The sequence below is a fragment of the Neopelma chrysocephalum genome, unplaced genomic scaffold (genome assembly GCF_003984885.1).
Source record: "Neopelma chrysocephalum unplaced genomic scaffold, ASM398488v2 Primary Assembly neopelma1_71, whole genome shotgun sequence".
NCBI classification, from domain to species: Eukaryota; Metazoa; Chordata; class Aves; order Passeriformes; family Pipridae; genus Neopelma; species Neopelma chrysocephalum.
In genome coordinates this window covers 11,047,911-11,063,859 of record NW_020897731.1, presented here as the reverse complement: position 1 = coordinate 11,063,859, position 15,949 = coordinate 11,047,911, and positions in this window count along the sequence as shown.

Sequence of the window (15,949 nt, the reverse complement as noted above, 5' to 3'; positions counted from 1 at the left end):
CCACTACTAAAATCTTTCAGAAGAGAAATATTTGACTCACACTTTGATGTGACTCATAAGTTTTGAATCTTGCACATTCTTAAAGACACTCAAATACTGATGTGATGATCCCTACCTAAGCCTGTAATAAGAGAATGAACATAATAGAAGTTGTTAAAGACTTCTATCTGTATATTAATGTAGACAAAATATGAATAACACAGTAATGAAATGACAAAATGGATTTTGTTCAGTTATTGAATAAACTGTAGACAAATTGTGCATTCATGTATGTCTCTATGGGATCGTGAAAACAGAGCTAGTGCAACATGAAAAAAATATGTGGCTCTGTATTAGGCATAAAAAGCAGGGTTTGGTAACAGTTGCTGGGGATCCCTGTGTGGATGGAGGCCATGAGCCTTCCTGTGCCAGTCAGAACAGATTCTAGATGACTCTAAAAAGGTTGGAAATGGTCCATCATGCCCCAAACCTTCAGTCAGCCAGAGGAGCACAGAAAGCCTCTGGTCAGGTGTGCTTAAGGAAGGGGAGGGTGGCAGCTGCTAGTGGTAGGAGACAATAAAAAGAAGAAAAATTAAAAGAGATAGGAGGACCCTCAAAAAAGGATCTGTGAGGAGGTGAGTAAAGAGACAGGTTTGGAGGAATGTGGAAGGGGATATTGTTTGGGTACATTGCTGAAGATGGCCTTTTGGAAGGAGGCACCCCTTGAAAGAAAAAGTGCTCCACTCCATTCTCAGTGCACCACTCTGAGAAACTGCAGTCTGTGAAAGAACCCTGTGAGATCAAGGACACCCCTAAAAGGACTTTGGCCTGTGAAGGGCCCATGATGGGGCAGGAGAACAGTAAGAAGCAAGGGACAACAGAAAGAAACTACTGTGCACTGACCAAAGGGCCTGGAAGGGACTGAGTATCACGTGTGGTGAAAAGAAAGGGAGTTAAAATGAGGAAGGGGGACAGAAGTGCTGGACTGAACCTGAGCCTTGGGAACGGTTAGAAAAATAGTTTTTTAAAGTGTTGGTTTAATTAAGTCTCCCTGTTAACATCTGAATAAATAATTAAAAGTTCATGTTAATTTATAATTAATAAATTGAGTGGAGTTCCTCAAGTCAAGGATGCTCTCTCATGAGAGGTTCCTATGTGTAAATTTTAATTTTCATTGTACCTAATATAGAAATAAACTAATACACACTTAAGAACTGATTTACACATAGTATGGCTATGATGTTTTTACTGCTAGCGCGTGTTAGTTACTTCTGCAGTTTAACCCCAGCCAGCAAATAACCCCACACAGCCACTCCCCCCCAAAGAGGGAGTGTAGAAAGAAGCAGAAGAGGAAAAGTCAGAAAACTTGTGGATTGAGATAAAGACAGCTTAAAAGGTAAAGCAAAAGCCATGCGCACAGGCAAAGCAAAACAAGGAAGTCATTCACCACTTCCCATGGGAAGGGAGGTGTTCAGCCATCCCCAGGAGAGCAGGGCTTCATCACGCACAATGCTGACTTGGTAAGACAAGCACCGTCCCCCCGAATGTCTCCCTTTCCTTCTTCCCCCAGCTTTACATGCTGGACATAAGGTCATATTGGTCAATGTGGGTCAGATCCTGGCTGCGACCCCTCCAAACTTCTTGGGCACCCCAAGCCTGATTACCAGTGGGGTGGGGTGAGAAGCAGAAAGGACCTTGAAGCTGTGTCAGCATTGCTCAGCAATTGCTAAAACATCCCTGTTCAATGCTGTTTTCAGCACAAATCCAAAGCATAACCCTATACCAGCTACTGTGAAGAAAGTTAACTCTGTCCCAGTATAATCAGCACACTTACCTTAGTATTTTCTTTTATCAAGACTCGGAATCAAGTCTTTTAATCCTCCTCTTGCAGGTTTTTCCTGATAAGCAGGAGGAACACTCAGTCCCTTCATGTTTACACGTTCATATGTAAGGGCTTTCTGACTGGATACCTTAGCTGTTCCATTTTTTTTTCTTTATAAATTCATAACATTTTTTCATTGAAATTAAAAAGAATTATAACTCCAAAAGGTTTACATTTTTTCACATTTAGGAGTAGTTGAAAAAATGGGAAGAAACGAATAAAAAACCAGAAGACTTTACTATATAACATCATCTCATTCCAGTGATATGTGAAAGGAAAGGTAAAACAATTATCCCACTCAAAGAATTTACTGTCTCCTCTGCTTATATTTGTTATTCTAAAACACTGTTATATTGTCACCATGATATTTATTGTTTTTTGATTAAGTGTTGACTGAGGGATAAATATTGTGTGCAGAGGATGTACATTTCAGAATGGGATTAGGTAATTAAAGTAAGTGATGTGGAAGTTGAAATCAAAGTCTCACATGAGGAAAACTATTGGGTTTATTTGTTTACAAGTACAATTTTTGTAGATGAGAAAGCCTCAAGAACTGTGCTTGAGAACAATGAAACTGCATAATTTCTATTAATATCACATTTGATGCAACTTCTTAATATTTGTATATTTAAAAATATTTGTAACATTCTAATAAAAATAATTCTAATTCAGTGTTCATCTTGTAGTTCTTATAAACCATTGTTTCTTTTGCCCTAAAAAGATAGAGAATGCTTTATATATTTTAAGCCTCCTCTATTCATCCTATATAACTTACATAGAGCTAAAATTTAGAAGTAAAAAACTGAAAAAGTGTTCTAGGCTTCGTTTTTAGTTGATGGTGATAAATAAGTATGTATCAGATTTTATTTAACTCTGAAACAGACATCTAAAACAAGTCAGATGATTATTTTTATAAGATTCTATTTTTCTTTGTGACTGCAGAGGAAATCTAGAGAATTAGTATGAAGAAGACTCATGGATTGCAGCTTGTTTTGCAAAATTTGCTTAATACTAATTTCTTTAGAAGACTAGAAAAAGAGATTTGCTTTCCAGATTTGCTGCCAGTTTAAATACTTCCCAATATGTAATGTTCTATAACAAAATTAATTTAAAAAGAAGTATTAGTTTGTTCCAGTATTATTGTTGACATAATCATCCAAGGGCATAAAGTTGACAGGGTTTTTCTTTTACATGTATAACAGTTCAACCGCGAAGGAATATAAAGAACACTTGGATGATTTTTAATAAATTTTCTGTGTTTCAAATAAAGCTTAATGAAGGTGATTGATTACACTTTAGTAGAACAATACTTTACACTTGTCTTTTTTTCTCATTGATCAGGTGGGATCAAGACTACTTTGCAGAATAATAACGCAGGAGCAGGAAAGTGAAACACCTTCCAAGCTGTTAGTCAAGCTGAATTACGGTTTGCCATCTTCAAGCCATACATAGGTAGAAATAGATTCACATCTGCATTGAATTTCTTACTAATTAAAAACAAGGCATCAATATTTTGAATTACAGTATCAATATTTAATACTGCATTTCCCATCAAGAAACAGGCCCAAATGGGGCAGGGAATAGTGCAGAACTGTATAACAGAGTCAGCAAAGAGAGACTCATTTCCTCTGTGTGAAAGTTATCACCACAAGCCCTTTGCCAGCTTTCTTCTTCCTCTATTATATCTACTCTCTGGTGGATGTCATATTAGAGACTGCGGCCAAAACATCCTCCATTCTTCACCTACTGGTGCATGAAGGAATCTGTGACAGATGCTGCAGCATCATGCAGTGTTCAAAGACCAATGTATTAATTTAATAAATGTTTTTGCTGCCTTATGGCCTTGCCAATGATTGCATTTCAGTTAAATGGAAAGATAAAGACTGCCTCCTACAGGAACTGAATATGGTGTTCAACACAATGATGTCAGATTATTTTTATAGTATATATCCAGTGAAACAACAACAAAAAAGAAACAACATAGGTAAGAAATTTCTAAGTTTAATGAGAGTAGAAGTATTAAAGAAAGTCATAAAAATGACTACCTAATGCAATAGTAACTGTGGGAAAAAATATATCAGGCTCATAGAATGATCTCTTTTGTCCTAAAGAGTGAGGTGTCATCTGAAAACTGGCACTTTTGAATCAATGACCAACTTAAAGTTTGATAATTAATTTTTTTCAGCTTTTAGAATACTTTTCATGTGAAATATGAGTTTTCATTTCATAAGACAGAACTATATATCTGTCGTTGATAAATTTAAATGCATCTTTTCTTTTCTACCTTTTGTTCCAAAAGGTAATTATTTGTTCCAAATAAATAACTCTGGTTTTTCTGAAACTGGATTTACTGGAATTTGTTCCTATGATTTTCTGGGCATGATTCATATGCTCACACTTGTTGAGATGATCATTGTGACTGACTGGATAACCATAGCAAAGGAGGAAGATCTAGAAGGGGAGGTTTAGTAGATGTCACTCTTCTATAAAAAGGTAGAGAAGCACCAGAGATTCTGAGGCAAGTTAATGAATAGTACCTTTGAAAATTGTAGCAGTATAAACAAAAATCTTAGAGAATATTAATGAACAACTTAAGTGGCTAGAACTCACTGAAAAGTGTTGTGTTGCACAAACATGGGCAAAAAATATAATATCACCAGCTATTTTAAGCAACGATGAAACTGGATACCTGGGATCCTCTAGCAATGCTCCTTTTAACATAGGTTTACCTAAATGCAAACATATGCTATATACAATGTTTGGTCAGCTGAGGTCATTTATTGAAAACAAAGTTACAAGCATGAATCCCCTACTTTATTCCACAGAACTCAGAAAATAAGAACTTATACTTTTAGTCAATATTGTGGACTTGCACTGAATGTGCTTCAAATTGGGGCTAATAAAAGGATCTTTGCAAATGAATTAATATAGACCACAAAGACAAGACTAAGCTTGTGGATCAGCAATCTGGAATTTGGAATTTGCAGTGTCGTGTTTTGTTTGTTTGGTTTTTTAATTATAGAAAGTCATGGGTTAATTTTGAATGAGTTTGTTTATTCAAGTAAAACAAACATTGATGGCCTTATTTATTTTATTTGTTTGACCTTAGCAGATTGAAGTGATGATAATTTTAGGTTTCCCAAGTAACCAAATCACATCAGTAACAAATATTTATAAGCTATTATACAGACATTGTAAATGTTATGATTTAAATAATAAATATAAGGCAAAAAACTTCAATAAGAGATTTAGAATATAAATTGCATTAACTCAAAACTAAATTATACAGATTTAAGCAAAATCTATCCTATGTATATCATCAAAACACAAAATCAGGTGTACTTTCTATTTAGCAAGTGTAAATTTCCTGGTGAAAGTATTTTCTTTTATTAAATACCTTTTCTGCAAAGCATGAAGCAAAATTTTTAAATCTATCATATTTTGTTAAAAGTTTTGTACTTGAAAACTATAGAGACTTCTTTCACGTACAATAGTGGAAAAAAATTTGAAAACAACAATTTAATAAAAAAATTTTTAAAAAAGTTAAAAATCAGCCAACAGTATAAAAACCAAACAAAACAAAGATTTTTAGATCAAATATTTATAGAACCCAATCTTCCACTTCATACTGGTTCACTATCAAAATACAGTGCTCTCACAACAGAACGAAGATGCATTATGTCCTTTGGCCCTACCTCATTTTATTTAGAAGCAGACTGACTACATTAACATTTAGTCCAGGTTTCATAACCCTATACAATCTTCTATACTTACTCTAGAATTTACAGATGTAGGCACAGACATGCAATAAGTGCAAACAAATCATTCTTAAGACCCCAATGAAATGAGTAATAGAGCCAAGGACATAATGGAGGCTCCCGAATTCTTTACCAAAAATAACAGGTTTTTTCCCCTACTTTACAGCTTCTGTCAGGTTACATTTTCTGGCCTTTCTTTTACGTACAAACAAAACAAACCAAACAAAATTATGAACAAACAACAAAGCCAAAACCAAAACCCCAAAACAAATACAAAATCTCATTCTTTGGAATCTTTATGTTGATGTTAGTTCAGTGTACACACACAGAGTATAAAAACTGTGACTTGTTCTTTACAGATCACTAAAAGTATACACTAGATCCTTCCTTTTCTTAGATATACATATATCTCACCTGAACACTTAACTCTGCTACAAGTCATAGCTTTTTAGAAAGAAACTCTCCAGCCAGTTTTATATCAGAATAAATTGTGTGCATTGATATACTTGATGTCAGTTCGATGACTAATTGTGAATTTAAAAGGCTCAGAATCATGTTAAAATTCAAGCATCCTGTCTCTACATCTGATTAGTCCATGCCAAGGGGCAATGAACAGTCAGTAGGAAAAATACTGCTCCATTAAACAGTATCTCTAGGCTTCCAAAGCCCATTTTTTTTGACAGGCAATCTTTTTTTCAGAATCTGAATAATTTTATTTTTGAGAAAATATGTTTTGATTATTGTAAACGATCAGGTGTTCTCTTTTTTTTTACTCTTCTCACATCAAGGTTCAAGGCAGTCCACAGGCACACTCTGATATATATGAACTCTGAGCTGGACAACAAAAGGCTGCCTAAAATAAGGACTATTCAGTACTGAATCATTGAATAAACTGTGTTTCAAATTTGTAAGCTTGACAGTCACATGCTTATGTCTGTTGCTTTCTCTGTCTAACGTAGTTGATGATAAGATTTTAGAGACCTGAATAATAATATCAGAAGCAAAGTATTTGAAACTAGTGAAATACAGATATAGTTTAATGTTGTATGTGCTGTATGTGCTAACCTCAAATGTTGGGTTTTTTTGAGAGTTTTTAATTTTAACAAATGGCTAACACCAGAATTGTATTTTTAGTTCCACAACTCTTAACTGTGAAAAGATAAATGGATTCTGACTGACACAGTACATGCCTGTGTCATGTCATGGAGTGTCAATGCCAGAGACAGTTAAAAACCTGTGTCTTCTCTGTTTAGTCACTGTGATAGCTCACTGTGAGATTTCTTAACAGACTTCTTACTTTCAGGTAAATTTGACAAACCATCTGAAGACTGTTTCCCTTGACAATACTTCAATAGGGATACGCAAAAATTTTAATCAGCCAGAACATTCTTCCTGAACATTTAGAGCAGTGCCTGTGTCCTAGTTAGAACAACTGGGACCAATTCATCACTGGATGGGTGTAACCCAAACCTGTGTATTCTATAGCCTTCCATGCCATTTCCCAGAAATTGTTATCAATAGAGCATTTACACCCTCTGCCCAGAGCAGCCTGACTCCTCAGGCTATAAACTAGGCGTTAAGAGGCCTGAGAGATAGAAAGATGTTTCTGTCCTGATGTCCTTTTATGGAATTCCCCACTCTGAGGGAAGGACTGAGCATTCCTGCCTGAACTGGAGAATATATAAACTTGGGGTTTTGGAACCTTTTTACCACTCGTGGGATCCAGAGAAAGACTGTAGCTCACCGCTCTCAACCAGACTGCAGCTCACTGCTCTCAACTAGACTGAGACCACCACCCTCGACTGGACTGCAATCACCACTTTTTGACCAGACTGCAACAGCTCTCCCACCAGCAGGTTTTTCCCCTCTCCCTTTACTTGGGACTCGGGGGGGGGGGGGAACAAGGAACACCACTTTTGTTCATGCCCCAGGGTGCTGGGTTATACATTTGGGTTTTGTGGGTTAAAACCAATTGTCTGCCTGTATAATCGTACTTATTGTATTATTTTAATAAATTGTAATTCTGACTTATAATCTCTCTTTTGAGTTGAGTTCATTTCCCCTGCTGGTTAACTTTTAAACCAGCACAGCCTGTTCTCACACTCTGTATGTCTGGACGTATTTTTCTCATTCTTATGTATTTTAACATGTTTCCATTTTTCTCAAATTTCCCACCAACCACAACTTTTCACCAGACTTTCACGGTCAATTGCTACTCTAATCATATATATACTAAATTTAGTGTCTTTCTATTTATATGTATTTTCAAAAAGGAAAAAACCACAAAGTTAACAAAATGAGCATGTGTTTTACAATACTGTTGTGGGTTGACCCTGGCTGTACACTGTGTGCCCACCAAAGCCACTCTATCACTCCTCTTCCTCAACTGGAAAGGTGAGAGAAAATACAATGAAAGCCTTGTAGGTTAAGACAACGACAGGGTGAGATCACTCACTGTTATGATCCAATTATTGAGAGATACTTCTACCCAAATTAAGGTGTAATAAGAGACCATATGCTAAAGTCAATAGTATGGCTTATACCCAACAGTAAATGTGAGGTAGCAAGAGCAAGAAAGAAACAGAATAGGGGTGAAAGAGAAAGTGAGCGAGAGAGACACAGATTAAGTAGAAAGATATCATCACCCATGGATCCAGATGGCATCCCATTGGTCCTCTTCATCCTGGGCTTCTTAGTGGGGCAGGTCCTGAGGTCCTTCAAAACTGTTCACTATTTACACCTTTCAGCAAACAAAGGAATCAATGCTCATTGGCTACACAGTTCTCTTGTTCTGTTGGTTAAACGATTCCCTCACTTCCAATGCTAATTAGTCCCCTGCTCACACTTTCTCTTCTTTTTAGTCGGTGGGCCTCCCAGACAGTGGGCTATGGCCTCCCCCTGCCAGACCCTGACAGAGCCGACCTTCAGCACAGTTGCTGACCTGGCCTTCCCTGCAGACTCCTTGCAGTGCCACATTCTTCTCCCCCAGCCTTGTTTACCTCTCCTTAGGCCTGAGATAATTTGAAAATAGTACCATCTTTATCTTATCTCAAGTTCCTGGCAGGTGGCTTAACTTACAGTCCAAATTCCAGGATTTCACAGAGGCATATTCGGGAAGAGACAGGGAGGGGATGGTTTTGCTGATCACAGATGAGCAGTTGCTTCTTTGCACAGTTTGTCGAAGTGGGCAAAGTCTCAGTGATCACAGATGCCAGCTGTGCTTATCTTCGGGGCAAAGTCCCTCTGTGGTCTTAACACTGTTTAAGGTAATTGAGATCCTTAAGTCTCTTACACTCACCAAATACCATCACAGGCAAAATAGACTTAACCTGGGGAAATTAATTTAATTTATTACCAATTAAGATCAGAGTAGGGTAATGAGAAATAAAAACTAAATCTTAAAAACACGTTCCTCCCCACTCCTCTGTCAAATATGGGGGAAGCTTCTGGCAGCTTCTCACAGAAGCCACCCCTGCAGCCCTCCACTACCAAAACCTCACCATGCAATCCCCATACAAATACTTTGTCAAATATGAATTTACCTAACCTTGTCGGTAACTTCCATGAAGGAAAATAAATATGTTGAATCCCAAAATATAATATCTGCAGAGAGAGATTTGAGTGGTCTTTGCAAAAAGTCATGGCCTACAAAAGCTGGGAAAACCCCTCTTCATTGACCTCATCCCTGTGGATTTTTCCTGCCTTCTCCAGCAAGATGTGAAGAGACTCTTTGCATGATGTTATCACATGCCCTGCCCAAGCCAGAGAGTCTGCACCCTGACCTCATCAAACCTGTGCAGAAGACCTACTGTGCCTTATCTCTGCCTTTGTATTCCCTGGATCCTTGTGTTCTGTAAACCCGAATTCCCCCAAGATAAAATGGGTTTTCCCCAATGATGTATATGTACGACCCCAAATTTGTTAACTTGGGTTTTTCCCTTATGTCATCCCCTGAAACCCCCTGTCTGTAATAATTGTAGTAGTTAAAACTCCCTGTTGATAGGTAGATCCTAAACCCTTTAAATATGAACTTGTGAGTCCAATAAAGCATTCCAGTTTTCTGCCTCCGCTGGGATCATGGTAGTTATTGACTCGCTACATAAATATGTTGCAAAATCTTAGTAACATTCCAAAGATTTGATCTTGTTTTACCTGTGCCCTCCATTTTGATTTTAGTAATTACTCTTTATTTCTTTCATATAAATTCTTTTGTGGTTTGGTTTTGTTTTGCTGTGGATGTTTTTTTATGTTATTTTGCAAGTAGCAGGGCACACTGTCTTTTATAGGACATTCTTTAGCACTTGCTTCATGCATCTTCAATTTTTTTATACTTTCTGACATTCTGTAAAAAACAATTGTTTTTATTCATTTGGGTATGATTTGGTTTATATAACTGTTCAGATATCGAAGGCAGTGATACTATGTAGGCAGTTCAAAAGATTTTTATCAGATTTTTTTTAAGATATCAATCTTTTCCCTTTCATGACTATTAGAAAATCTCAAAAAATTTCTCCTTATCTCATGTAATCTATTATTTCTGCCTTCAATGTAATTCCATGTATAAGTGTTCATACTGATTTAGGCCAGCAAAATCCAGGTCTTAGATTATATCCTTAAGAGAGTTCAATTTATGTGTTTATAATTTTTGGGGTAGTAAATGTTTATTATTTTTCAAGCTTTTTGTGACAAAGACATTCTGTTGCCATATATACATATATGCCATTTTGTGTGACAGAACCTTAATTTTTGCTCAGCTTTCAGAGAAATACATTTTGTACTGCACTTTCAATAAATGTCATGTCGAAGCTGTACTACCCATGTGATTTTTTCCTACTTAATCTAAGTCAAAGTAATTTTAAAGTGATCAAGTGGGAATGTCAGACAATCTATGAGTTTTGCATAAAGGAAAATATGAAGAGTCTGTTTATATAAGAACATACCCTACCTGTTTTTATTCTGGCTAATTATAATGAAGATAGAAATCAGACACTAAATCATTCTGTTGATGGATAAGAGAGAGACAGATGTAAGAACTGTTCCAAAAACTTTGCTGAGAGTTGATATGAATTCATACAGGCTTGCAGAGACAAAAAACAAACAAACAACAACAACAACAAAACAAACAAAAAGGCAGAAATTGGCTAGGTTGATAAAGGCTTAAAAAATGTAAAGAAATATTAAGATGGAGGTTTGAAGAGCCTAAACATATCAGACTACACAATTTAAGTCTGCTCTTCTTCCAATATATCTTAAAATGAAAGAATAAATAATGTTTAGTTATGAAGAAGTCATTTTTATAAAGAACAACAACAACAAACAGCCCCAGGAAGAAATGAAACACAAAGGTATGGCCATTTTGATATATTTTTCAATAGACAAAAAGGCAACCACAGTTTTTGTTGCCATCATAACTGGTATAATAATAGCAGTAATAATATAGATACTGAGATTTACCGGTAAAATACATTTTGTTCATTCCTTGTAGTTCTTAAAAGATTAGATAAGGAATTAAAAAGGTTGACATTTATATTGTTCAGGAATTACAGACTCTTCAATGACCCCTGTCACCTCAACAAAAAATTGATAAGTGAAACAGTTTGGAATTATATTCCTAATTTCATATAATTCAGTGTGGACTAAAGAGATAAAATTAGCACTTACTTAATATTTTCAGAATACTTCCTGTAGGTAATTTCTACTATTTTGGAGTAGGTTAATATATTTATCTTTTGAAACTTATTTTCAGTATGAAAAAAATATTAGAACTATCAACTGAACTTAAGAATTATATATGTTTTTTAAACAGTTAATCTAATTGTAGAGCATTTTTTACAACGATAGGCAGCTTCAGCAAAAAAGGAAAGAGTAGTTACTGGTGCCTAAATGTGTACTTCTCTAGGGGCCTGTTAAGGTGTAACATACAGTAAAAGAAAAAAAATCAAGTCTATAGCAAAATAAATTTTCAGGTAATAAAAAATTTTATAAACTTTCAGAAAAATCTGTGTTGGTGTAATTGTAATGAAGGATTGCAACTTTTTGTCTCATTATGTCAGAGGATTTCAAAAGCAAATTTCCACAGAGAGACAGGAGTTTAACACTTAATGGTATGCTTAGGGTAACAATCTAACTTTGAAGTATATTTTTACTTTTCTGTTTTGTTTCATAATATCTGTATTTCATAACTATACGTAAAAGGTTAACTTATAACCTATCCTCATTGTAAAATAATTATTTCTTTTTGTCAGAACTCATGTTTACTCGCCTGCAATAACTGTTGCCTTTTTGAAAAGATTATGTTAATTGAAAATGCAAATATGTGTGCATTTAATACACATATCAAACATATTAAAGCACATAACTTTAAATACTTTAACAGCTTTTAGCTGCTCGAGTCACATTTTTTTGCTTTCCTTTTTTTGTTATTCTGTTTTGTGGTTTTTTTGGGGGCGGGGTGTTTGTTTGTTTGTTTCCCCTCAGTATTGCTAAGCAAGACCTTCTCTCCTGTTCCTTCAGGGAAGAAACACCTAGAGATATTGACTGTGTCTTGGAGCAAGGTAAATACATAAAAACTAATTAAAACCTAATAAATAAAACACAAAAGGTCTCTTCTGAAAACTATAAAGACACTTTACATTTTTGAGACCTGACCAAAAAAAAAATCGAATATAAAACAAAACAGAAGCAAAGGAATGAGGTTTCCCTTCAGTTACTGATACAATTTACGACACTTCCACTCTACTAGCCAAGACCACCAATATGAACATGGGACATACAATTTTCCTCTATTTATTTTACAACTATAAAAATACTGGACTGTACTTCAACTTTTCATTCTCTTCTTAATTACAAACCCATAACTTCCAAACCATATTTTCTGCTTCTGTTTTCTGGATTTTTAGTGCAATGCTTAGTGTTCAAAAAGGTAAGAGGAGAAAAGAGACAAAAGAATTCCATCATATGAAGTAGGTATGATCCAGTGCAGACTACTCAACTGTAAGTACTGACCTACTGCAAAGGCAGAATATCAGAAATCTATTGGTGAGACAGTAAGCCTGACCAACTAGTTCCTTAGAAAAGGAAAAAAGTGGTAGCGAAAATATATTTTTCTTCTTCTGAAATTTAAGTGGAGAATTTTTTTTTCCTTTTCCTTCTTATGTTAGTCAGTTGTGAAGTATGATTTTTCAGCCTAGTAGACCAAAGAATTACCAAAGGCTATGCAATATCAAGTTACATTTCTGTCTTTTACAGATTGATATGTTTACTTTCCCTATTGGAATCACTGCAAATATTACTATGGACTGAGAGAAGAGAAGAGAAACTGTCTTCACTGGGTTTACCCCTCTGTGCTTTCATGGGTATGTAGAGAAGATGGGAAGAGTGGAAATAAATGGATTGCATAATTGACAAATAACCACTATTTGAAGGTTATAGTCCTGTCAGGACTCAATTTATACTGTTGTTCAAACTAGCAAATTCTCAGTCCAAGATGTGATAGAGAGCAAAACTACTGCAGGCCACCAAAATTAATTATATTTCAAGTGTGGCAACAACTTCTTTAAAATAAAGAGCTACATATATATACTCATAAAATGCATTCACAGGGAGAATCCTATAGACTCTGATAGACTTAGATCTCACACTATTTACAGCCTTTTTCATTTCCCAGCCTCAACTCTCACTGAACTTTGTGTTTCACAGGCTTTGCCCACCCCCAATGGATCAAGACTGTGACCACCACTTTGACCAATGGACACTGAAATTGCCAAAATCAAGTCTCATTGCTGAATCCACAGGTGGTGGATTCTACTCTTACCCTTTCTTTCTCTCTCTTTCCTTTCCTTATATATTTTCTTAGGTGTTAATTTCATGCTTTTGTATTGCTCTATTTCTACAGATAATAACCAAAATAGCTACATATCTCCTTTCCATTGTAACAAAATTGTTCCAAAATAAACCCTACATATATACCTTTGTATATAAACACTGGTTATTCAGTGTGGTTTCACTCTAATTCATCCCAAGGGATCTATTAACAAGAACCTCAGTCACCCTCACCTTCAGGGGCAGGTCACAACAGTCCCTCCTCTATTCCTCCTCCCAGGTCCCAGTGACAGTTATGTTTATCAGGTTGATGCTTCACAGCACTTTTGTGTAACCAAAATACGGTAATAATAAGGAAACAGAAAGAGAGATCAACTGAACTCACAGCTGAAATTTATTTTAATCTATTTTAATTTTAAAACCTCATACGAGGACAATGATATTAGGAAGGTATCGAACCTATAAAACCAGATATTTTCCTTCCAGACTCATCATTATAATCAGGACATAACTGTGGTATAGAACAATAAAATACAATTAAATTCTTTGTCACTAATCAATAAATAATAAAAGTAGGTTCTCCAGAGATGGTGAGTTGAATTCTTCTATTCATGTCAACATACACCTGACCTGCTGAAATCTGCTCTCTGATCCTCTTAGCACAGAGGAAATATTTTGAAATGGGATGACAATATGTTGAAAAGTCAAAGTTACGTATGCATATGGAAAAAGAGTGATTTATATTCAAATTTTCTAAGGTAAAACAAAATTTCATTATGATTATTCAAATTGGTTTTGTCTTTATTATTCATGTTGTGCTTTTTAACACTTGGTAACCCCAGAAATCCCATGAATGAGGATTCAAAATTCTCACTCAGTAATATTTTTTAAAAAGAATTTAAAATAACTGATATTTAGGTTTTTTAACTTGGAAATAAAATGCCCACTGCAGATCTGAAGTCTCAGCTTCCTTACTACCAATGCAAAGCTGAATGAGTCTAAGCCCAAAGAAATCTTATTCAAGCAGATGTTGCCAGAACATCAGAAATGCAAAGCTTCCTGCCAACTCAGCTGCAGTATTTAGATCCCCTGAATATCCTAACAAGAAACCCTCTCTTTCATGGAGTATCCTGGCTAAAGATAGACCTCCTAGTTAATGAGGTATCCAGTTTCATGGCAGATAGTTGACATTTTCAGATTGCCAGAGTTAGGCTTGCTGGCAAGAAACGTTATCCTGGGAAATCTGCCTCGTTTCTGTCAGAAGATTTAAGAAAATCAACACCTTCCTACAAAATTTAACAATTTTACTCATAAGTATTTAAATTAAAAAAGATCCCCAAAATCCCATGAAGATCGGTTCTTCTAGAAAGCTGCCTAAATACGACTCAGTGTCAAGGCTGCCACTCTGCACCCTATCCTTAACATTGACTCAATTACAAAACTTTAATGAGATTATTTTACTCCACAGATATATCTCCAAGTTTGCATTGCCAATTAAAATATCATTTAACCAGCAGTAGGATCTGTGATAATAACTTATACATTTTTAGTTTTTTAGTGGAGGTTAGCAGTTTAGGGGTTTTGTGTTTTCTTTTTACTTCTCTGGAAAATTATATGGGACTGTTCAATTAAATAGGTTTTTACAGTGCTTTACATGTTAGACTTTCCAGTTACAACTATGTCTTTCCTAAGGTATAGCTCCAGTTTTGGTGGAGAAATGTATCCTATTTGAATGTATCAATCTGAGCAACATGTTTTGGGGGAGCAGGACAAAATGGAATCAAGAACAACTATACAACCAATCTGGAATTATAAAATAAATTTTATTAACATAGTGTAGGTGTCACACTTCTCTCAAGTGAAGTAACAGTCAAAATATTTCTGCAACACTGTCTAGATTTTTCAGACAAGATCAAAGTCAAAGCTGAAGTGAGACATTAAATCATTTTATTTGCCCCCATGTTGGAAAAAGAATGTTTTCCAGTTCTATGGCCAATGTACTTACATCAGGTAGAAACAGGTGAACTTTTGACATTGGAGAAGTCTAAAACTAAGAAAGTTTACAGGTAGACTTATAAATACTTAAAAAAAAATTAGCTTTGCTTATCCTGGCTGTTTCCTCTTCATCTCTGATTTTGTGAGCCTTTAAGACTTGTTTCTTTTCCTAGTGCTAGATGAATTGAATATTATTTTAAGAAAATGTATTGGCATTAACATGTTTCAAATGCTCCTAGACTATCAGATATAATGTATTTCTCATAATTCTGTTACCCCACTCCAGCCTTTAAGATCAAAACTGTAAAAACCCTATATAGACAACATAGCTAGTTCAAAAGAGAAAATAAAATGTGGGTCTGTGTCAGACCAGAGGCACCAGAATTCCAGATAATTCATTGTTTCCTTACATTGAAATTTATTTGAAGGTGTGGCTTTAGTCTTCATGCTGCATACAGGATACAGGAAACTTAGCAGAGTGTGGAGCTCCTATAGTATCGAAGATCTATGATTT